The 26,029-nt window shown below is 39.4% G+C and overlaps 1 non-coding gene across 1 annotated transcript; it reads right to left on the bottom strand.

Moving 5' to 3' along the window:
* Nucleotides 1-13,997: 13,997 nt before the first annotated feature.
* LOC114809283 lies at nucleotides 13,998-14,134 on the bottom strand. Its single transcript, XR_003757070.1, has one exon. It is a non-coding gene; the product is annotated as a small nucleolar RNA SNORA7 (small nucleolar RNA).
* Nucleotides 14,135-26,029: the final 11,895 nt, after the last annotated feature.

Raw genomic sequence — 26,029 nt, 5'->3', positions numbered from 1 at the left:
GAATTCTTGAAAAAATAATCAGCAGCAGAGTAAATTATGGACTGGAAGCAGGAAAATCAATGAGGAGGTTTGATAAAGGAGTCTAATGGAAATATGGTGATCAGCTGAAACAGGATGGTCACCATCTGGATGGAAATTGTCACATATCTGGGAAATTTGGGCAGAAAAAGCAAGACTGAATGGAGAAGTTGAAAGAGAGTGAAGCATAAAAGATCAAACCAAAGTTATAAACTTCAGAAATAGGGAGGATGGAAGTGTGATCAACTGGATGGGAAGGTTATGCTGGGGAGAAGATATGGGAAAGGAGATAAGGAATTCAACTTTGGACATGCTGAGCTTTAGGTACCAAGATGACATTCATTTGGAAATTTCCAGGGTATCAGAAGAACTGTTATAGAGAAGGCGAGACGTCAGCTCTAACAACATGAGAGGCAGTGTAATCTAGTGGCTAGAGCACAGTCCTGGGAGGCAGAAGGACCTGTGTTCTAATCCTGGCTCTGCCACTTGTCTGCTGTTGATCTTGGGTAAGTTGCTTAACTTCTCTATATCTTAGTTACCTCATCTAAAAATGAGACTAAGACCGTGAGCGCCATGTGGGACATGGACTACTTATGTATCCCAGAGCTTAGTAGAGTGTCTGGCACATAGAAAGTGCTTTACAAGTACCATTAAAGAAAAAAAGATTTTAGAGTCATTTGTATAGATATTGTAGCTGAAGTTATGGGCTGAGCACCCCAAGGTAGGGGGTATAATAGGAGAATGGAAAGGGACTTAGAACAGAGTCTTCAGGGATGTGGACAAGTAAGGGAAAGGGGCAAAATAGTAGCCAGGAGGAGAAGTTGAGAAGGAACAGCCAGACTGGTAAGAGAAGAACCAGGAAAGGAATTTGTCAGTAAAATCTAAGTTAATTAATTTCATAGTTTAAGGCTCCTGAAGGAAACAACAACTAGTGAAAACTTAGGTAGATGCCTTGTTGTTCCTAAAATTTACACAATAGTTTGAAGGACATTAGTTAACTAAAGGATTGTTATTCCTTACCCCAGGAATGTAAACAAAAACAAAGGACCAACTCCATGGGATGACTGAAACATCAGCTTTTTGAGTTGGACTTAGCTTCATCTTTGAAGCATGTCCCCTCACTTACCCCGTACCCCTAAAATTATGGACTCTTCTTCAAAATAAAAAATTTTCACTTATGAAGATGCTTACAGATCTTTGGAGCAGTTCTTTCTTACTTTTCTGCATAGGAGACCTAAGTAGGATTAGCTTTATATATTGAGGCAATATGTGCTTTCTTGGAAACTTTGGCCTTACACTCAAACCTGATAGGCCCCACCTTACCTCTGCTACTATTTCATCACATTCCAGGAACAAATTAATGACTGGACTTCAGTGATCTTATCAAAATACATAATAGTGTTTTTCTTGTAGAGGTAATGAGAAAGTATTAGATAAGGCTAATTGTAATGTACCCAATCATATTATGCTGTAGTAGTCATATAACTTTTATCAACTTTTTAGGGCAGGGAATTTTTTTAAGGAACGCTATTAGAATGTATATGTGCTGGTAGTATCTGATTTTTTAAAAAATGTTGATGGACATTGTGTTTAGATTTTTGTATTGCTCTTTGAATTCCTTTTAAATTGGATGGGAAATGTAATGGATAATAAAAATAATATCAATATCAACCACAAGGATAATATTTGTTGAGCCCTGACTATATGCCAGGCATTGGGCTAGAGACAGGATAAATAGGGATACAGCACATGGGACTCACAGTCTAATAGGAGAGAGGAGAGGTATTAAACCCATTTTACAGATGAGGAGACTGACTCCCAGAAAAGTTAAATGATTTGCCCAAGGTCACACAGCAAGAAAGTGACAAAGCCAGCATTAGAACTCAGGTCCTCTGACTCCTAGGTCAGTGTTTTTTCCACTATGCCATGCTGCTTCCCTTTACAACAGGAATTATGTCTACTAACTCTACATTGCACTGCAAGCTTGGTATTGTGCTCTACAGGGAGTAAATGCTCAGAAAATGCTATTGATTAATTGATTTGCTGGATGTTATTAGGATCTGAATAGCATTACACTTTTTGAAGTGCACAATGAAAAATATTAAATATTCTTAAATAACTGATCCAGGGGAACCCTAGTTAAGGAATCTACCAGAATGTCTGTTTATTGTTATTGTATTTTACTTTCCCAACCACTTAGTACAGTGCTTTGCTTACAGTAAACACTGAGTAATATGAATGAATGAATGAATGAATGAATGAATGAATGAATGAATGAATGAATTATGGAGCATTGAGGTTCAATGGTAGTTTCTTTAAGCAACAGTGGTAATTGTTCCTTAGAAATCTGTGTAACTTGCTGGACACAAAAAAATGGAATGAATACTCAGTGACACATAGCTCAGTTCAATTGTAATCACATGCCTGTATCTTACCAAATTTTTTTATAGAGACATCATGCTTGATGGTTACATCATTTGAGGACAGCTACATAGATTTTTCAGGGATGCTAATGAGTGTCATAATCTAATGGGAAAAAAAAAGCAATAGTCCCAGGTTTAAGTATCAGCTCAGCTTTCATCCTGCTATGTCCTGCTGTATGACTTGGGGCAAGTTGCTTGTTTCTCTAGCCTATTTCTTTACCTGTAGAATTAGGATTAAGTGCCTTACTTAGAGATTCTAAGCCCTATATGATATAAGGTTTCATATATTCTGATTATCCTGAACTTATCTCAGTGTTCAGTGCAGTGTCTTAAGAGTAATAACTGCTTAAAAAATAAAACTTTTGATTTTTATGTCTTCTAATCACCATATTGTGTGCTGTTAATTTGATCTGAGCACCACCGTATAGATTTTATTAAAGTTCCCCTATTTCCCAACATAAAGATCTGTTAGAAGTACATTGTTCTGTTCTGTATCTCTGATTCATTCTTATCAATATGTTCTGTTTTTGACAAGTTGTATTGCCCAGGTTTAATGTGTATCTGATAGGTTTGCTCTACTAGAGTTGCTTTGATGCTGCTACTAAGTTTGGAACATTCTAATGCTAGACATTACCACCCAGTGAATTTACTGAGTGCCTCCTAATTGCAGATCACTGTACTAAGCACTTGAGAGAATATAGCAGCTGAAAGATACATATTCCCTGCCCTCAATTTTGCAGAGGAGCTGGACTACAGGAGGGTCCCCCCTGAAGAAGAGCAAAGATGTTCGAGTGATCTGAAGTCAAGTGATTCTAGGTATCATGTGATAGATGTGATTAGGCCAAATGCTTGTCAGTAGGCAGGTGGGTTAGGGATGGAAGGAAAAAATGAATGGATTTTGGAGGAGGGAAAGAAGATGGAAATGAGATTATTTAGGATCATTCACTGAAGAATGTAAAAGGTCTTCAATAGGGATGCTTTTAACTTTTAGAATTGAGAAGTCCTATCTCACTTTACTTCAGCCACCAGAAAGAAAAAATTAACACGTTTTTCAAGTTTATGGTATTTGTAAGGACCTGGGTTCTAATCCCCACTTTGAAGTCTGCTGTGTGACGTTGGGGAAGTCACTTAACTTCTCTGTGCCTCAGTTCTCTCATCGATAAAATGAGGATTAAGATGTGAAACCTATGTGGAACAGGACAGATAATCAGTTACCTTGTATCTACCCCAGCACTTAGAACAGTACCTGGTACATAATAATAATAACAATAATAATAATAGTAATAATAATAATTGTGGTGTTTGTTAAACGCTTACTGTGTGCCAGCCACTGTACTAAGCACTGGGGTGGATACAAGCAAATCGGGTTGGACACAGTCCCTGTCCCATGTAGGGCTCACAGTCTCAATCCCCATTTTCCAGCCGAGGTAACTGAGGCATAGAGAAGTGAAGGGACTAGTCCAAGGTCCCATAGCAGACAAGTGGCAGATCCGGGATTAGAACCCATGACCTTCTGACTCCCCGGCCCTTGTTCTATCCACTACATCTTGCTTAACAAATAATAAAATTATTATTAAAAGTAGCAGTAACGTTGCAGGTAGATACAAGCTAATCAGGTTGGACACAGTCTTAATCCCCATTTTACAGATGAAGTAATTACCCCGATTAGACTGTAAGCCCATCAGTGGGCAGGGATTGTGTCTGTTGCCGAATTGTACATTCCAAGTGCTTAGTACAGTGCTCTGCACATAGTAAGCGCTCAATAAATACTATTGAATGAATGAATGAATGAATGAATAATTGAGGCTAAAACAGTTAAGTGACTTGCCCAGAGTCACACAGCAAATGACTGACAGAGCCAGGAGTAGAACCCAGGTGCTTCTGACTCCCAGGCTGGTGCTCTATCCACCAGGTCATTCTCCTCAAAAACTCTTTCATACCTTTGAGCTAGATTCTTTCTTCAGTGCCCTCCCTGGTTATAAAACTGGCATATTCCAGTGGCTCATTTGCATATTTCCCATATTATCTATTTTAAATTATTCATGCAATGTTTCATTTCATTTGCATCTATAATTGAGAGGTGGCTGATTTATTAGGTCACACTACAAAAAGAATATTTATTAAGAAAATTTCCTGCCAACTCTATTATTCAGGGTCTGATTAAGCATTACATGGATTATCCACATTCTCCACTTACCTTCCTTCTCTTTGCTCTTCCTCACTATTCATTAATACTGTAATCAGGAGAAAAGCAGGAAAATGGAGACAGAATAGAATTCAAACCTTTCAATTTTCTTCTTTTGACAGCTATGGCAAGTAAAGATGCTGATACAAATGGCTAAAATGAGTTGAATTTATCCATGCTATCCCTGTCCTCATCAGCACTGGAAACTTGAGTTGATTCAGTAGGCATAAAAGTAAGCCTCCTATGACTGTGAGCTCTGGTGTGGCCTAGTGGAAAGTATTTGGGATTAAAGTCAAGAAAAGCAGGTTTGAGTCCCACTTCCACCAGTGGTTTACTATGTGACGCTGGACAAGTCATTTATATTTTCAGGGCTTTAGTGTCCTTCTAAGTCAAATAAGGAAGAAATATATATTGAGTCCCTTATGGGGTAGATGCTCTTCCTGAATTCATAACCTTATTTTTAACCAAGGGTTTAGCCTATTGTAAGGTCTAATAAATGCCATAATTAATTTAATTGAAATCAGCAATCCATGTTGATTGACATACTATGTGTAAAATAAAATAAGGTAGCACCCAAGGTTCATTTAACTAAAAATTGCATTGTTTTCCTCCAATCAACCAATTAAAAAATGGTATTTACAGAGACGCAGCATGGCATATTGGCAAGCAGCATGGCTCAGTGGAAAGAGCCTGGACTTGAAAGTCAGAGGTCATGGGTTCTAATCCCTGATCCAGCACTTTTCAGCTGTATAACTTTGGGCAAGTCACTTAACTTCTCTGTGCCTCAGTTCCCTCATCTGTAAAATGTGCATTAAGACTGTGAGCCCCACTTGGGACAACCTGATCACCTTGTAACCCTCCGAGGGCTTAGAACAGTGCTTTGCACGTAGTAAATGCTTAACAAATACCATTTAAAAAAAAAACACACGGGTTTGGAAGTCAGAGGTCATGGGTTCTAATCCTGGATCTCCCACTTGTCTGTTGTGTGACCTTGGGCAAGCCACTTCACTTCTCTGGGCCTCAGTTACCTCTTGCATTTGATCAATTTTTCTTGATTTTACATTTATTCATTCAATCGTCTTTATTGAGCTCTTACTGTGTGCAGATCAGTATACTAAGCGCTTGGAAAGTACAGTTCAGCAACGAAAAGGGCAATCACTGCCCACATCGGGCTCACAACCCGAGATATATGCTTTACGGTATTTCCTCCTACCTGTAATTTTTAGGTGTCTTTATCCCCTTTAAACTGTGAATCTTATTTGTCCATCATTTTTTGTCTTCAGTGAAAGTATAACATTAGAAAAATAGGCACACCAGGAAAATTGGGAAACTACTGGTAAAAAGCTGTCAAAATAACATTTTGATATTTGGCTATCAATTGGGGGAACCATTCTTCTAGAATATTGTGGCCAGAACAATGGTCCACTGATTCCAATCTTTTCCAATTTTTCTGAATTACTGGGTTGAAACTCTGCGGTGGTATCAAAAAGCTGGAAGAAACCTAGGAGAAGATTCCCACTATCATAAAGTAGGTCAGTATTAGGATTTCCTGATATAGGATGAGCCTCAAAAAGGCCAACAAAATTAATGCTTTTCCTCTTGTCTTTACTTCTCCCCATCATCTCCCTATACGATTTGTGGGCATACAACAGTGAGAATTTATCCAAATTTACAAAATTGTAAAATCACAAATCATCAGTTGAGAGCTGAAATATATTGAAATTATTACTTTAGATCACCCACAAATTGTCATTTTTTCAATATTAGCAAACATAGTCTCTGAGAATATTTCTCCGTGGTTTTTGTGTTCTTTTTTATTGATATTCAATATATAACAAAAGTGTTATTTGATTTCACTCTTGTTTATTTAATATGATTAGGTTAAATATGTGTTTAGTAATTCTAGAAAAAGACTGATTTTGGAGTAAAATAAGTTCCTACCAGTGTGCTATTCTGAAAGATTTTAAAAGGACAAAATGAAAAAAGAATCATATAGCATTGTACCAGTGCTTTTCCTTAATATTCTTCTTTTTGACTATCAATGTCACCAGATTTTTAATGAGTTTCATAAACACCTTGTGCACTGATAATATAGCGTACAAACAAAAAGGGACACATTACACAGCATAATTGACTTAGGTTGAAAGCAATTCAATTGGCTTTGCATTATTGGGTTTGCATAAAGTAGTTAAATTTAGATTGAGCCTTTTGAGTTGCAATATGGCATATTTCAAACAGCAAAGATTAATCCTCTGCCTAGGTGCCCTTCATTCTAAATGTTGAATATTTCTTTATCTGGTAATCTGATCTTTTGAATTATTGTGTTATACTAAGTTGATTACCTGTTATTTATAGCCAGTTAGCTAAAATACTCTTCCATAAAAATGAAGTTGTTTTCTTGTGGGAGTCATATAATATGGTCAACACCTGACGCATATTAAATAAGCAAATGTCTCAACTCACTCAGACAGTAACTTGACATCTGGTCAGTGCCACATAAGATCTAGAGAGTGCCATAGCCTGAATGGCTAATGGTAACAATAATAATTGCATTTAAATACTTACCATGTACCAAACACTGAATCAAGTGCTGGGGTAGCTACAAGATAATTGAGTTGGGTACAGCAAGATAATTGAGTTGGTTACCGTTTGTCCCGCATGATGCTCATAGTCAAAGTAACAGGAAGAATAGGTATTGACAGATAATTATCTTACAGATGAGGAAACACATCTGCACAGAGAAATTAAGGGACTTTCCCAAGATCATATAACAAACAATTGGCAGAGCTGGGATGAGGACCCAAGTTCTCTGACCCCTGTCTATGCTCTTTCCACTAGACCATGCTGCTTCTCATAATTCTTTGGAGGCCTGAATTTGTGAGGTGCCCAAACTAGTTGCAACTAACACACTTCTTCAGGATCTGCCAAGAAGGGCATTGAGTCACTCACCAGGCAAATAGCAGAGCCAGAGTTAGAACCCAGGTGCTTTGACTCCCAAATTGGGCCAAATTGTTTCTCTAAAATGGAGAGAGAATTTAGAGCACCACAAATATGATTGAATGAATAAAAGAGACAGAGACATACAGACAGAGAGAACACAGAGGAATGGAGAATGCAGGCATGAGAGTATGGTAGTGTCAGAATGTTAACTTGAGAGGCCTGTCCAGAGCAAAGTGATGAGAGCAGATATGTAATATGGGGAGAATTGGAGTCAATTGTGAGGTATTTAGGTAGGTCTTTCTTTGTTCACTTCAGTGAATTAAATGCTGGAGCGTATCACTAATAGTAGTCATAGTAATGCTTTTTACTGAGAACTTACTCGATGTAATGAACCGGAGTAAGCTCTTTGAAAAGTACAATAGAAGCATAAGACTGTTCCTTACCCACAAGTAGCCTATACTCTAACCTGAGAAGAGGGCCTAAAATATCCACAAGAGGAAAAACCAGAATAAATAATTGAAGTTGCATTTGTCTGTACATGTATAGAGAATTGCTGAAGAAGACCAAAAAAGGTGGTTGCGAAGGGGGCGAGATTTGCATAAAAAGCATTTGTTTGGTTTAAGAATGTGTCCAGGTAGTCTATTAGATCTACCAAACCCAAGACTCTCCATCGCCTTGTTCCCTCCTACCTCACCTCCCTTCTCTCTTACTACTGCCCACCCTGTACGCTCTGCTCCTCTGCCAATCACCTCACCGTATCCTGTTGACGCCTATGCCACTGTCGACCTCTGACCCACATCCTATTCTGGATGTGGACTGCCCTCCTTCCTCACCTCCACCAAAATTACTCTCTTCCCCTCTTCGAAGCCCTACTGAGAGCTCACCTCTTCCAAGAGGCCTTCCCAGACTAAGGTTCCCCTTTTCCCTCTGCTTCCTCTGCTGCCTCTCTACTCCACCTCCTCCCTCTGCCCCTCCCCCTTCCCCCCTTCACCTACCCTAAGCTGAGCCCCCTTTCCCTCTGCTCCTCCCCCTCCTCCTTCCCCTCCCTTCAGAACTGTTTTCATTTGAATATATTTTTATTACCCTATTTATTTTATTAATGAGGTGTACATCCCCTTGGTTCCATTTATCATGATTATGTTGTCTTGCTTTTGTCTGTCTGTCTCCTCCGATTAGACTGTGATCTCGTCATTGGACAGGGATTGTCTATATCTGTTGCTGAATTGTACATTCCAAGTGCTTAGTATAGTGCTCTGCACATAGTAAGCACTCAATAAATACTATTGAATGAATGAATGAATCAATAGCAGAAAGGGCTGAACTACAATCCTTTATGGAACCATTTTCCTAAAGACTGACATCTATATGATGCAGTCTGTCACTGACCTTGGGCAATTAATATTAGTATTAGTAGGCATTCCTCCCTATTGTGCATCATCAGTAGATGGCCCGCTTCCCAGCTCTAATGGGACTCTATCCCCCCTACCTCTGCTGGAGTGGTCTTTCTATGTCCTAGAAGACTGGTCAGCACAGGGGGCTGGACAATACAGAGGGATATCACTTAGGTGAGAATGATCCCTCCTTAGGAGCTGCTGCTTCAGTTTTCCTTCTCCTCTCTGTTTAGGAAGGCTACAGAAGAAGGTCCCACCTCCCTCTTCCACCTGGCTGTTCTCTGTTCAGAAAATAAGGTAACTTATACATTTAAACTATGAGCTGTTCAATCAGTAGCCCTTATAATTTTTTTTTATTATAAACATCATCTTGAAGAATTTCACTTGAAAAGTGGGTAGTACTGTATAATGTACCAATCCATAATGCAACCCACGTACTTAAAAGTTGATATGACTTGAGTGATAGGAATACATGAGGGAACTTCTATCTGGAGAAGACTGTTGTAGCTAGTACTTAGTCATGGAAGACCAGAAATTGGTCCTGTTTTGAGTAATATTTTGAAGGTAGGGGAGGATTGTAATTTGGTGATGTGATCTGAGAAGGAATATGTTTTGGATGGATGTTAGAAAGGAATGAGTTCAATGAAAAAGGTGCTGGAAATCCTAAAATGCTGTCAGTCAAATAGGTGGGTATTTTGATGTTATTGTCCCTAGATTTAGAAGAGTGACTAGTCAGTCATATGTGATTTGGCTATTCTGGATGCAATAAACCCTTCTAACAAGAAGGTATTGTGGAGACATTGAATGGTTTTGGACAGAAAATGATGAAGTCAAATACTAAGTGACAACCTGTCCCCATTAGATGGGATGACTAATTGGGAGACCTGCCCTGCTACTTGAAAAACATCCAACATGAGTTAAGACATTTATTGCTGTGGGCTATATTGCATTGCTGACAGTAGTGGTGGGGGCTGTGGTTAAATAATGGCAAATAAATTAATGAAGAAAAAAAGTCCCAAAGCTTATTTATCTTCTACTTTTTCTACTCTAGTACCAACCACATCATTTTGGCTGAAATAGTCATTTCCCAGACATTTCTCAGAGGTTTTCATATGTTTTGAAGGCACTTGGGTCTGTCTGTGTCCTTTAAGAACTTGATGGTCACCCCCCTAGCTGAGCCCCACGGCACTTAGGAGAATCAGAGTACCTTCATAGATAGAGCACAGGCCTGGGAATCAGAAGGACCTGGGTTCTAATCCTGGCTCCACCACTTGTCTGCTGTGTGACCTTGGGCAAGTCACTTTAATTCTCTGGGCCCTAGTTACCTCATATGCAAAATGGGGATAAAAAGTGTGAGCACCACAGGGGACAGGGACTGCATCCAGCCAGATTGGCTTGTATCTACTCCAGGTCTTAGAACATTGCTTGGCTCATAGTAAGTGCTTAACAAGTACCATATTATTATTTTCATTATTATTTGAGCCATGATGAAAGCCAATAAAAATGTTCCTTATGAGAGGCAGCGTGGGTCAGTGGAAAGACCCCAGGCTTGGGAGTCAGAGATCATAGGTTCAAATCCCGGCTCCAACCACTTGTCAGCTGTGTGACTTTGGGCAAGTCACTGAACTTCTCTGGGCCTCAGTTACCTCATCTGTAACATGGGGATGAAGATTGTGAGCCCCACGTGGGACAACCTGATCACCTTACATCTGCCACAGCACTTAGAACAGAAGCACCTAACAAATACTAACATTATTATTATTATTCCTGAGCCTAGTGGTTGTAATACACAGCAGGCCCCAGAGTGGGCTCCTCCACTGCAGGTCTGATTGTCATGCGAGCTTCAGTTGCAGACAGCGGTGGTACTTGCTGTCATTTCTGCCTATTCCTATGAGAGGCCGGTGTGGCCTATGCGATCACTCTACCGCAGCCCAAAGGACATCAGTATTTAATCTTCGTTGTTGAGATGCAGCTGCCACAACACGTACTATCACAGTCTGCTGTGAGAAAGAGCAATAACAGACTGAGTGATAGCAAAGGATGTAGCAGCGATAACAGCAGCAGGCTGAGCTCGGTCTGTGTCTGAGAAGGAGAATGTTTGTGTATACAAATGCCTATCAGTCTATGTGTGTGTATTTCTGATGGGCCCTACCTTCTTCTCTATTCTCCTCTGAAATCCCTCTGCTAGTATTTTTGATTAATGTGCCCCTGGATTATCTCTCACATCCTTTTCCCTCTATGGAGTTTGCTTTCCTATCCTTATCATTGAACTCAGTATTGTGTTTTAATGTCTGTCTACCCCATGAGAGTAAGGTCTTTGAGGTCAGACACATTTGTCTACAAACTGTATTGTAGTCTCCCAAGTGCTTAGTACAGTGGTTTTCACAAAGTGCTCAATAAAATGCTATAAACTGATGGAATGATTTCAAATTTTGTATTGCCTTGCATCATCTCACAAGACTTACTGACTTGCATTGTTCCACATGTGTATTTAATTCCTTGAACTGTTCCTTTTTGTGTAATTCACAGCTTCTTTTCTTCTCTGAAGCCAAATCATCTTTTCACTGAGAAGAATATGTTCTCTAAGACAAATGATATCTTCATTAGTGGATACCAGCTGCTCAGCGTGGCTCAGTGGAAAGAGCATGGGTTTTGGAGTCAGGGCTCATGAGTTCGAATCCCAGCTCTGCCACTTGTTGGCTGTGTGACTGTGGGCAAGTCACTTAACTTCTCTGTGCCTCAGTTCCCTCATCTGTAAAATGGGGATTAAGACTGTGAGCCCCACGTGGGACAACCTAATTCCCCTATGTCTACCCCAGCGCTTAGAACAGTGCTCTGCACATAGTAAGCGCTTAACAAATACCAACATTATTATTATTATTAATAGAGACATTATCACCTGAGGGATTTGAAAGCTCATAGACATTATTTAAATATCACAGTAAATTGTAATTATTTTAGTTACTGAGTATATTTCACAGAGTTCAGATTAGGGGTTCATATGTAGTTAAATCTCTTTGCATATTGAAAGAGAGTAGAAGATAAACTAATACAACATGAATCAATTTTTCTGCTGATAATTTAGCCTTTCATTTTTTGAAAAATGGAAAATCACATGCAGATGAGGAGAAAGACAAGATGTAGCATGAGTACATCTGACAAAAGATGAAGAGTCAGATATGTTCTGGTAATATTCTGAGATTTTACATCATGGGAGCTAGTTGGTATGAACAGCTCTGTATGCTTGTAATGCATACATTTATTCCTTCCTGAGGAACAAACTGAAACTGGTGGACCTTCCCCCACAGAGGCACAGTCTCTGTTTCTGTTCTTAACCCTGATTCCCTCTTCCAAGCTTAGTCTTTTGGGGTATCTTTGTACCTGGTAATTTAAGGGCTGTTTAGCCATGCAAAGAGTTCTAGCACTTGTGAACAGGGAAAGTCCTTCTCCCTCTTCATGTTGCTATGCCATTCCGTGATTTTCTGCACCAAGGAAATGTGGGCAAGGAAAGACAGGAAGGACAGTCACTTGGGTTCCAATCTCCAACCCTAGTAGAGCTCTAGCAAAAGGGCTTCCCAGGTAATTAATCCTCTAACCCTTGCCCGTATTCCCAATTTTGCATGTCTATGGTCTTGAGAACTCTGTTGTCTTAAAACAGCATAAGACAGTACCATGGAGCTATTTGTAACTGAAGCAAGGGTCTACCATAGTGGACCATGCTCACTCAACATTGGATAATAATGCATTTGTTAAGAGCTTAATTTGTGCCAAATACTATGCTAAGCTCTGGGGTCTTGTCTTACCTTATGCTGTGTTTGGACACAGATCTAATCCACTTGAAGGACACAGTCTAACTGAGAGGGAGAAAAGTATTTAGTCTCCATATTACAGTTAAGGAACCTGAGGCACAGAGAAGCTATAATACTTAAGGTAACTGGAGATAAGGAGCAGAACCAGGATTAGAACTCAAGTCCCCTGACTCCCTGGGCCATGCTCTTTTCCACTTAGCCACATTGTTTCTCATATTATCCTTGCCTCATAAATCCAATGAAAGGTACAACTCTCCTTTCCTTCATAGTGGAATCAAAAGTTCACTTACTGGATCAAAGTTTTACTTTAAAATGGGCAGGTACTTGGAGAGTCCAACAAAGTGACTAATTTAAGTATTATAGGTTCATTAATTTAGGTGCAAGTTTGTTTCAGGACCATTTCATTTCAGGGAAAGTTTTCAGGAAAAAACAGTACCAGGTGCTGCAAACATTAAACACGGCCATACAATAAGGGGTAGCCTTTTCATGTGCTAAATGCAATTCCTGCATTGGCCTTTTCAGCCACATACACAATTTTTGGTAAAGATCACTCAGTGGTGTATTCTTGGATTATGAAGGGAAACTATATGGCCTTTATCATGGATCTTGGACAAAAAGAAGAATGTTTGGAAAGAAGAAAAAATAAATAAAATTCCTTAATATGCCCAATGGACTGATCCTGAACCAATGTTTGGTTTCAGTCAGGTCAGATCAATAATATCTGTTTTTAATATACTATAATAATAATAATGATGGTATTTATTAAGCACTTACTATGTGCCAAGCATTCTTCTAAGCACTGGAACACTGTTCTAAGTGCTGGCTGTTCTAAATGCTGTATTCACATTCCTCATACTAATAACTGTACCCCCAGTCTATATCATCTTGAGTCCTCTCTCTCCTGACCTGGCCTGTACAGGAGAGCAGGAGAGAGAGATTCAATCAATCAGTGTAGTTGATTGAGTGTTCTTTACTGAGGACAGCACTTTGTTAAATGTTTGTCTTGTCTAGTTTTGTGCCATCAAGTCATCCTGACCAATAGCAACACCAAGGACATATCTCTTCCAGAACATCTCACTTCCAGCTGCAAATCATTCTGGTAATATATCCATGGAGTTTTCTTGGTAAAAATCCAGAAGCGGTTTACCATTGCCTCCTTCCATGCAGTAAACCTGACTTTCCAACCTGGACTCTCTCCCATGCTGCTGCTGTCCAGCACAGGTGAGTTTTGACTTGTAGCAGATTGCTTGTACTCGCTAGCCACTGCCCAAGCTAGGAATGGAATGGTTAGGCCTCTGCTTGACTCTCCCTCCCATATTCGGGACTGATAGAGTACTAAAAACTCTCCAGATGCGACCCTAAGAGGGAAATTAAGTGCTTGGGAGATTATGATACAACCGAGTTGAAAGACATGATCCCTACCATCAAGGAGCATTCTAGGAGCATTGTAGAGCTTTGACCTCCTATCCCACCAGACTGCCGAGCTGCATCACTAGTAATCACTTGCTAGTGATTACTTGCTAACCCTCCAAGTTATCTTGGGGTGTCCACAAAATTTAGAATGTTGGGAAGGACTTGTGTCTTTGGGAGGATGCTGGAGTCACTGAGGGAGTCACTGAGGCAGTGGCTTTATTGCTTTCTGAGCGGCAAGGTATCTGGAACTCTGTTCCTCTAGCCTTAGTACCTAATTACTCTTTTGTTTTCATTATTTGTATGTACATCATCCTTTTACATTGTCTTACACTTATTTCATCTTTCCTTATTTATTAGATCCTGAGCCCCTTGGGGGCCAGAAACCAGGCCTGATTCTCACCAATACATTTTTTCTGTATCTGTAAATTGCTAGGAATTAGACTGGGGGCTTCCAAAGTGACACCTGGGTTGTTCATTCTAGTCAGAATTCAGTGTTCTTTCTCAGTTAAGCTCAAGAACCACTGCCTAAAGTACAGATTTAAAGATTTTATATTTATTTGTATCAAAGCTAACTCTCTGATATCTTCCTGGGCTCTGGCTAGAGTTGTGAGTCAGTGCTGGTGCTAATCTTATTGTTAATGTCGAAGACCAAGCATGACAGCACAAGACGAGATAGACTTCAGTGAATGACAGAGTAATCAGTTCAAAATAGAACTGGCTGATCCATAAAGGAGAGTAATGTGGGCAGTCACTTTCAGCATGTCCACATGTTTGCTTCCTTTTTTCATTCTGATGTCAGTTTGATTACTTAAGCATCAAATTTCATTGTCAGTGATTATTTGTGATTCATGTTATACTCACACTATAAACTAAAAGAACAAAAAGTTACAATTTGCCTGTAACTATCTGTAATCTCAAATGCAGATTTTAGAAGGCTCCTGAAGTTAAGGTGCCTCACCTCACCTCAGATACTGTTTTCTAAAGAGAATGATTAAATGAATTCTGTAGTTCCTGACAGAGGCTGGTAAACTTATCTTAGTCATTATACTATGCATTTTTAAATCACTTGTAAGTACCACAATAGTCAAAAGGATCCTGTGAAAAAGGAGCTATATATAAAATTCTTATATATATGCATTCTTATATGCATTTGGAAAAATAGGTGAGGATGGAAATGGGATGGAAGGTAAGAAAATGGCTTCATATCCAACCAAGCAATAGGGCAAGGGAGAATAATTTCTATAAGACCTGTATAAGAATTTAAGTGACTAATAAATACTTCAGGTAAAGTTTATTTACTCTAATATTGGGAATAAAAAGGCATAAACCAAAGTTTATTTCTTCTCCTCTCACTTGTGGGTTTCATTAGGTTAACTTAAATAGAAGATTAGGCTTTTGATTTATAATATTTATTTTCCCAAGTCATTCATTTGTGAATCCTCCGTTATGAAGAACATCGATGCAATAAAATCACTCAGGTGCTTGGGAAAGACAAATGTACTCGCCGACATTAGGCAATGAGGTCAAAAATTACCTAATTGACATTGGAAGCATGTGGGGTTCAGTGTGCCTAGACTATACCAATACCTTAAGAATAGTTGCCTCACTGTAGAATACTCTATCATTCAATCATAAAAAAGTGCCATACTGTAAGCTCCTCCATAGATTCTAATCCCTTAATTGTATAATAACTCTTCATTATATCATGAATTCCTAGTGGATGGGTTGGATGGGGTTGAGGAGGTAATGGTAATGGGAGTGTGATTTACATAAGAGGCATTTGACAGTATTACAGATGTACTGGGCACCCTATCATACCTACCAACTACTGCTAACATGATAATGAGCAATGTTCCCTGTGGTTGACATCTATCAGTCACAGGATACAATCTGACACCAGCCAGAGCCCCATTTTCCTCCTCCCCGCAAAAGTTAATCCCACCCTCAGAAGAGTCTTGGGAGGAGAAGCAGCATGGCCTAATGGAAAGAGAATGGGCCTGGGAGTCAGATGATGTGGGTTCTAATCCTAGCTCTGCCACGTGTCTGCTGTATGACCTTGGGCAAGTCACTTAACTGCTCTGTTCCTCAGTTCCCTCATCTGTAAAATGGGAATTAAGACTGTGAGCCCCAGATGACACAGGGATTGTGTCCAACCTGATTAACTTGAATCTACCCCGCTGTTTAGAACAGTGCTTGACATATAGTACACACTTCACAAGTACCATCATTATTAATATCACTGGGTGTGCTACTCAAATGTGAGACCAAGAGGTGACTTGGGGAGGGTTGGAAGCTGGTCTCAAAAACATATCAGCCTCCATCTTCCCTGGCTCCTCAGCTCCTGTCTGTTCTGAGGCTGCATCCCCTGAGAGTGGGATAAGGAGGAGTGGGGAAGGATAGATTAGGAGCAGGGAAGGACGTGTCATGGAAGGCCCCTCCTCCTTCTTCCCTGAAACTGCTCCCTTGTTACAAGGCCAGTGACTACCTAATTTAAATATGAAGACAATCAATCAAAAGCTGATAGAAATCTCTACCTTTTCAGATCCTCTGGAAGACTTTCACCTGATTAACGTGGCATAGTACAAAATGTACCAATCCATCGAGAAAACGACAGGGGATGTGTGTTTTCTCTCTGTTGTATTTTCTCTAGTATTTGGTACTCTGCTTTTCATTCAGGACCTCAATAAATTTCACTGATTGATTGAGTCAGACTAATAGACTTTTTAGTTCAGTATTATGTATCTGACATTAAATACCTAGAATACAATTCAGGCAAATGTTTCTTTTTTTGAAAACAGTTTAAAGCAATTTCCAAACAAAAAGACTAACAAGAAACAGAAATAAGTAATGATGTCTGTATTTAAAAGACAAGAATGGTACCTGATTACGACTCTTGTCACAAAGTATCTCGTGAGTGTTCTTAAGCAGTCTACCAAGTTACTGTTTCATATAGTTAACAGTTAACAGCTCTTAGCCAGTTCAAACTTTCTCTATCCACTGGATAATCACCAGTAACCAACAGGATGAGTAGGAGATCCAGGGTTAAAAGCTGTTTTTGTCATATTCACAAGACATTAACTAATTATTCTTATTGGAAAACTGTTTTCAGTTTGTCAGAAAACTACAGCTTCTTTGGAACATTCGGATAAAAGATTTTTTCCAGACAAACTGGTTCCACCATTAAGGCACTCCAGCCCAAATTCACCTGTACCAATTTACTCCTCTCCAGAGAGTTTGGGAGATATCGAGTTTACTCAGCAAAACTAATAATTCTGTCACTTGGGTACTTCCTGACCAATGCATCTTAAACATATTGATGTGACATTAAAACATGACAGGACATAACATATTTGTCCTTTATAAGTAAATCAAAACTGGGTCATAAATAAAAAGATGCCAAAATTTTGTGTCCACAAAACAAAGCAAAACTTTACTTTTGAAAGAGAATAAGCAATAATCACTGCTTCCCAGGTTTTCCTGAATTAAAACAGTTAAATTAGAGGTGCTTTTTCCAGTGGAATTTATCTCTTTTAAACAGGACTTGTATTTTTTTCTGGAGTCAAATGAGGCTCTTGTTAGCTTTGGGCTAATGAAACCAGGAGACTGGATACAGTTTGTTCCAGTTTATCTCACCACAGCATGTATGGCCCATGACTTTTTGCTACTTACTTACCCCTTGCTTTCTAGGGTGTTTAAAAATTGAGACAACGATTAACTGGGGACACTTTTTGGAAGGCCTACTGATGAGTCAGCATCATCGACCTCTGTGAGGAATAAGCATTACCATGCTCTGTGAGCACATGTGGAAGAAGGGTAGCTTTATTCAGAGTGGAGGTACAGCAAAAGACTTTTTGAATTATCTGAATTAATTGTGCTAATTAATCTTTTAACACTTACCCTTTTGCAGTGGAAATATATTTTTTTCAATATTGGAGAATGGGAACACAACCCAAGGAGTAAAAAATTAACAGAATCATAAATCCAGTTACTTTTTTTAGCCCTACTGCAGTAAAGCCTAGTGTAAAGGGCATGATCCTGGGAATCGAGGTCCATGGATTCCAACTGCGGTTCTGCCACTTGCCTGCTATATGACCTTGGGTAAGTCACTTAGCTTCTCTTAGCCTCAGATTCTTCATCTGAAAATGAGGATTAACTACCTGTTGTCTGTCTTTTTAGACTGTAAGCCCCAAGCTGCATGCATGGGTAACCCTGATACTGGGTCTGGAATGTTACAGCTAAGTACCAGGAAAGTCTAAGGGATTGGCTGAAAACAGGAAAGAAAAATGGAGGCTCATAGATACTATGCTTTATTTCAAATTAAAATTTTCCCATTTGACTTGAAACTAATATCCTGCAGAAAGGTGAAATCTTTAGTAGGTTTGCAATTCAGACACCTAAGTGCACCATGCATTCTTGCTATATTCTCTTAAAATTGTGTTGAGGGCCCTTCATTTCTGCATGAGGGTAATAGCATTTGCCAGATTCCTGCTAAGAAATCTTGTACCATGAACAGATTAGTGCTTGAAAAATCCATTGATAGGCACTTGGAAGAATATGATTAGCTACTATTTTTGATTACAATCTTCAGACAAGATCCTAGTCAAAGCCTTCCTGAGCTGAATAATGAAGAGCATTGTCAACCATGCACTCCTTCCAACTTATGTGATACGGTTTCTACTACTGTAGGCTTGATTTCTTGATTTCTGCACCTTTATCACTTCATTATATTAAACTCAGCAGTGAATTGATTTTTAGACTACAGCCACTAAGGTTGAGTGTTAAAGTAGATTTGTCTATTCATCTGGCTCATTAAATCTTTAGCTTGAGCTCTCATGGAAGTAGTACTCTCCGTAGACATCAAAAAGCCCCGAACACTGATTCAGCAGCACTTCTCTCACCCAATTGATCTCAGTTCTATGGTGTGAGTTATCCAATTGAGTGAAGGTAAATTTCAAATTGAAAGCCCCTGGCTTCCACTTTCGAGACATGAAACACACAGACACACACGTGTGCAGTCAGTGATCAATTCTGGTTGTTCTATTTATAAGTATTTCTTATGCCTGTTTCTTCCATTAAAAAGATCTCTTCTTTCCATTTTATTTTCCCAAGGATTTAGTGTAGTGCATTGCACCCAATGGGTGTTCAGTTAATACTGTTACACTACTACTACTTATAAACATACTGTGGTTAAGGGTAAGAAAATATATATGAATATATGCATATGTAAAAATATATTCTATATAATAGACATAAGATAATAAATAAATAACAAATAAATCAATGAATCCATGACCCTTTAGGTAGCTGGGAGAGAACAACTGAGAAGTAACTTTTTAGAAATAATTTCAGTCATTTCTTTCAATTCAATTTCAAAATAATGTTTCATTACTTCTGGCTGCTATTCTCTTTAATGCTTAAGCTACAGGTGGCCATCCAATTGGTTGTCTTCTTCCCACACCCTTACTACAGGTATTTGGAATAACCTGGGAAGGATGTGGCTTTTAAGCCAGTAGAATTAATAGCTCCTCTTCCTGGGAGTGGAGCTGAACTCTGGAGAGAAGAGATGAAGGGATTTGGCACTCTTCTGAGTGGAACTAGAGAGAAGAGAAGCTTTTACTCATGTTGAGAAACTGAAGGCCTAATTCCCTGCATGTGGTAAATTATTTTTTTTCTTTCTAAACTACCTGTGGGGAAAAAAAAAAGAATGATTGATGTGGATTAATTTGGTTATAGACATCATTGGTGGATAATTTCAGTTTAAACCTAGGGTTCCAGGGATCTTTCAAGCAGCTAAGGGCTTCAGTCCCCACAGCCATCTGATTAAGGCTGATTTCTAGGTGGATGTTGTGTTAATCAGGACTAAACTCCTGCAGGAGCTGCAAGTCCTTCAGGAACTGCATTAATTATCTTATGAACTTCTCCAATATGCTATAAATGTTCAGACTTAAATCGTGTTTGTTTCTCTGTCCAGTTTGTCATGGCCTCTGGAGTTCATATAGCTTTCTTAATTCAATCTTGACTGTAATTTCTAAATCCATAAACTGTCTTTGATCCTCCTAAAGTCAAGATAGGTAAGATTAGTCCTGATTTACAACAATATAGCAATTTTTCCTCTGGATCCAAATAAGTCACAGATGATATTTGCATTATGCAGTTAAAACTCATCACAATTTGGGTTCAGAATGTTAAAATTTCTCTCAGAGTAGTCAAGTTTTTAGAGGGATTTGGGAAGTTAAGGGATGAGTTTGAGAGGAATTAAGCATTTTAGTTGGGGTTTCATGGGAACATAAAGTGGCTAGATAGGGAGACAACTGATGAGTGATTTATAGCCAATACTTTCTACTTGATGTAGAGAAGAATGGACTGCTATCAGAGTTTTCTGTGGAATGGAGAAATGTATGCATAACACTTTAGAAAAATGATCTGAGTAGCAGAGTGGCCTATGAACTGGAGGGGAAAGAGTCTGGAGGCAGTAAGAAAAATTAATAGTCAACTGGTACAAATAATGTTCTTGGACCTGTGGGGTGGCTCTTACTATGTCCCAAGCATTACTCTGTGCACTGTTGTAGATTCTGCTGAATCAGATGAGATAATAATAATAATAATGTTGGTATTTGTTAAGTGCTTACTATGTGCCAAGCACTGTTCTAAGTGCTGGGGTAGACACAGGGGAATCAGGTTGTCCCACATGGGGCGCACAGTCTTCATCCCCATTTTACAGATGAGGGAACTGAGGCAGAGAGAAGTTAAGTGACTTGCCCACAGTCACACAGCTGACAAGTGGCAGAGCTGGGATTCGAACTCATGACCTCTGACTCCAAAGCCCGTGCTCTTTCCACTGAGCCCCGCTGCTTCTAAAGATGAGGTCTCTCTCCCACATAGGGCTCACAATCTAAAAAGAAAGGAAAACAGATTTGTAATCTCTATACAGATGAGAAAATTGAGGCACAGTAAAGTCAAATACTTACCAAGTCAGTCAAGTGAGGCAGTGCTTACTAAGCACTGGGGAAGCAGCGTGGCTCAGTGGAAAGAGCATGGGCTTTGGAGTCAGGGCTCATGAGTTCGAATCCCAGCTCTGCCACTTGTCGGCTGTGTGACTGTGGGCAAGTCACTTAACTTCTCTGTGCCTCAGTTCCCTCATCTGTAAAATGGGGATTAAGACTGTGAGCCCCACATGGGACAACCTGATTCCCCTATGTCTACCCCAGCGCTTAGAACAGTGCTTGGCACATAGTAAGCGCTTAACAAATACCAACATTATTATTATTATTATTAAGTGCATACCAAAAACTATTTTATTTAAAAAAGTGATGAAATAGACCATTTCTATGGATAGATACTGCTTAGGTGTAGAAGATAGCACAGTGCTTTGCTCCTAGTAAGCACTCAATATTACTGATTTATGGATTAGAACTAAACTTCTACAAAACTGCATATTCACACATTTTCCCCCAAGATAAATTTGCATGTTTTATACTTTGCATTGAAATAATTGCATACTTTTATAAAATCACTTTAGTTGCAATGCATACTTATCTACCATACTACTATCTTCAGAACAAGATATGCTAGTGGTTTGAAGCAGTGGCAATTGGTTACCTCCAGTAATCAATCAACCAAGTGCATAGTCAATGATGAGGGGAGGATGGATTGGGAAATAAGGGCTTAGTAATAGTAGCTATTTAGAAACTATATTGTATCACTCAGCCTCCAAAACTCCAAAGCACATGGACTATCCTAACCTAACCCTATGATGAGTCTTAGTAATATTTGCATTTGTAGCTTTATATTTCCAAGTGTGAATCTCAAATCAAATCTCATTTTTCACTTTTCTTAATTTTACATGTTTAATGAGCCTCACAGATCTTTATAAGATTTACACTTAGTTTTCTTTTGAACCCAGAGATAATCTCCATACTCCATTCCTATTCAATGCCCTGAGAACTTCTAAATCTACCTCACGAGCCCCACCCTTCCTCCTTCTCTGAAATATCATATTTCTTCCTGCCCGCAAGACATCTCTACATGGATGAACCACTAGGTCAAGAACTTTAACTCAACCCTCTCCCCTGCTCAGCAATATTATTTCTCCATCCTAAATTGACGCCCATGACCCTCATCAGGTGTTTCAGGTGAACTCCCTCCTCAAACACTTTGGCCCCTTACGTCCCCCACCTCTTGTTCCTAATGATATAGCTACATACTTTATTGAGAAAACTGAAACCACGTAAACTTATCTGTCTAGAACTGTACACCTTTAGTGGGTTAGCAAAGAGGTCCCACTGTCACACATCACATAAGTCTAACAATGTGAAAGATGGAGTTAAAATAGTCTTTTATTTTGAAATCTATTTCTATATGTATGCATCTTCCATAAGAATAATTTTAAAAAGGCATTTGAGAGTCTGCGTGGCCTACTAGAAATAGCAAGGAACTGGCAATCAGGAGACTGGAGTTTTCATTTCAACTTTGCCACTAGTTTATTTGTGTGTCCTTTGGCAAGTGACAAAACTTCTTAGGTCCTCAGTTTCTTCATCTAAAAATGGGGATACTATTAACTGCTCTTACCTCCTTCATAATAATAATTGTGTCTTTAAGTACTTACTGTGTAGGTACGGTCTACTGTATCTGACCTAATTCTTTGTATCTAGATGTGAACTAGTTGTGGGCAGAGAACATATCTACCAATTCTGTTAGCTTAGTAAAGTGCTATGCACACGGTAAGTGCTAAATAAATATAATTGACATAGCTCATTTTGCAGATGAGGAAAATGAGGCACAGGTGAGTTAAATGAGTTACCAAGGTCATACAAAGTTCAAGTCACAGGATCAAGATTAGAATACGTCACCTTATTCCCAAATATGTTCTCTTTCCACTAGTAATGCTTCTCAGAATGCTTACAATTTGATTATATCATATTTACCTCTGCTTGGCATAAGGCTGGAATAAATTCATAATTAATACTTGCCAAATCATTTCATGATCACTAAGTTTCTTCATCCTTTATTTTCCATTTTCCACTATGTAGAACTTTTTGGTATTTCCTCCTAAAGGGCTGTGCCTCTCTGGCTACAAGCCTTCTTGAATGATTGGAAAGCTCACTTGCACAGTGGAATAAAGAGGCAAACAAAGTGTAGTGTGATTGAGGACAGGGAACATAGCCCAGCTGATGACTTATTTTTTTTTTATTGTTGTTCTTAGCTGTTATGGAAAGTATCAAGTCTCCGAATTGATACTAAACAATTTTTGACTATTTTCTTTAAACTTTTACTTCACCTGTTTTCTTAATGTCTCCCTCTTATCCTCCCTGTGTTTCTTCTTACTTTCTATCCTCTTTTATATTGTTTGTTCCCTTGCATTTTTCATATATATACACATATGTATTCAAATGTATTTATTGAGTGTTCACTGTGTGCAGTCATTTATTTATATATATATATATATTTATATATAAAGGGTGGGTAGGAGTAGGGAATGGATGAATTGTGTCATTTGCACATGGTAAAGTATGATAGAATTAGTAGACCTGACATATGCCATCAAAAACCACACACTTTAGCTAAGAAAACATCAAAAAACATTCAGGGTTAGGAAGAAGTACTTAATTTCCCATCCTCCTGTCTCTCCCTGCTTCAGTCTACACTTCACTCTACTGCCCAGATTATCTTTCTACAGAAACGCTCAGGGCATGTCACTCCCCTCCTCAAACTTCCAGTGATTGCCTCTCAATGGTCCCATGAAGCAAAAACTCCTCACTCTTGGCTTCAAAGCTTTCTATCGTTTTGCCCCCTCCTACCTCACCTCCTTTCTCTCCTTCTATAGCCCATCCCTCACACTCCCCTCCTCTGCCATTCACCTCCTCACTGTGCCTCATTCTCGCCTGTCCTGCCGTCAACCCCTGGCCCACGTCCTACCGCTGACCTGGAATACCCTCCCTCCTCAATCTGCCAAATTTCACCTCCTCACTGTGCCTCATTCTCGCCTGTCCTGCCGTCAACCCCTGGCCCACGTCCTACCGCTGACCTGGAATACCCTCCCTCCTCAATCTGCCAAACTAACTCTTCCCCTCTTCAAAACCCTACTGAGAGCTCACTTCCTCCAAGGCTTTCCCAAACTGAGCCCTCCTCCTTGCCCCTACTCCCTCCCTCTGCTCTACCTCCTTCCCTCCCCACAGCACTTGTGTATATTTGTACAAATTTATTACTCTTTTTTATTAATGATGTATATATATATATATATATATCTAAAATTCTATTTATCTATTTTGATGGTATTGATGCCTGTATGTTCTGTTTTGCTGTCTGTCTCCTCTTTATAGACTGTGAGCCCATTGTTGGGCAGGGATTGTCTCTGTTGCCAAATTGTACATTCCAAGTGCTTATTACAGTGCCCTGCACACAATATGCACTCAGTAAATATGATTGAATGAATGAGTAACATAGTATGTAAAATGATAGGAATGTATAAAAAGTACAATAAGAAATCATTTTTACAATGGTAATATGGTGCAAAAATAATGGATAATAGGGAAGCTGATCTGGAGAGGAAAAAAAAATGATCAAAAATACCCTTCTGGAGGGAATGATATTTAAGAAGTGGGGAGATGGGGAGAATTGTGGTCTGATGGGGAAGGGAGTTCCAGACAGATGTCAAGAAATAAGTTGGGAGTTGACTGACTGATACAGTTCTTGTTCCACATGCGGTTCACTGAATTAGCGGTAAGAAGAACAAATATTTAATCCCTATTTTGCAGATCAGGAAATGGAGGCATAGAGAATTTAAGTGTCTTGCCAAGTTGAGATGAGACACAGAAGGTAATCTTGGGAGAAATGGCTGAGTGGCTAAAGAGATATAGGAGAAGAGATTAGATAGCTATGGAGGATGTCATCAGGCTCTTCTCTTTGATATAAACTATTTGCTCTCCTCTCTGCTTTAACACATATCCATATTTCCACTATTTTAATAAAAAAAACCCCTCCATTGACCCCATGGCTCCCCACTACCATATTTCTCCAAATTCCTGTGGGAGTTGTCTACACATGTTGTCTCCAGGTCCTATCCTCCAGTTCTCTCCTTGTTGCTCTCCATTTGGCTTCTGTCCTCTTCACTACACAGAACCACCCTCTCAATAATCACCGACTGATCTCTTTCTTGCCAAATCCAATGGCCTCTACCCCATCTTAACCCTCCTAGATCTCTCAGATGCATTTTTGCCACTGTCATCCACTCCCTTCTCTTGGAAATATTATCCAACCTCCGCTTCACTGACACTGTCTTTTCCTGGTTCTCCTTCTGTGTCTCTGGCTCCTCATTCTTAGTCGCTTTTGCAGTATCCTTCTCTGTGTCCCATGGCCAAACTGCAGATTTCCCTCAAGGTTCAGTTCTGGGTCCCTTTCGCTTGTCCATCTACATCCAGTCCTTTGGAGAACACATTCACTCCCATGGCTTCAACTATCACTCCCTGTGGATGATACCCAAATCTACAACTTCTGTCCTGAACTCTCTCCCTCTCTTTAGTCTTGCATTTCCTCCTGCCTTCAAGACATCTCTATTCAGATGTCCTTCTGTGACCTCAAACTTAAACTGTGTAAAATGGACCTTCAAACCCTGTCCTTCTCCTGAATTTCCCATCACAGTAGATGGCACTACCAACCTTCCTGTTTTACGAACCCATAACCTGGGCATTATCCTTGACTCCTCTCTCTCATTCAACCCATATATTTAGTCCACTCTTAAATTCTGCCGATCAACCTTAGCGACATCATGAAAATCCACCCTTTATTCTCCATCCAAACTGCTACCACCTCAATCCAATCACTTCTCTTATTCCACCTTGATTATTGCATCAG

The sequence above is a fragment of the Ornithorhynchus anatinus genome, chromosome 2, assembly GCF_004115215.2.
Source record: "Ornithorhynchus anatinus isolate Pmale09 chromosome 2, mOrnAna1.pri.v4, whole genome shotgun sequence".
In the NCBI taxonomy this organism is placed as follows: domain Eukaryota; kingdom Metazoa; phylum Chordata; class Mammalia; order Monotremata; family Ornithorhynchidae; genus Ornithorhynchus; species Ornithorhynchus anatinus.
This window is presented reverse-complemented; position numbering and strand designations above follow the sequence as displayed.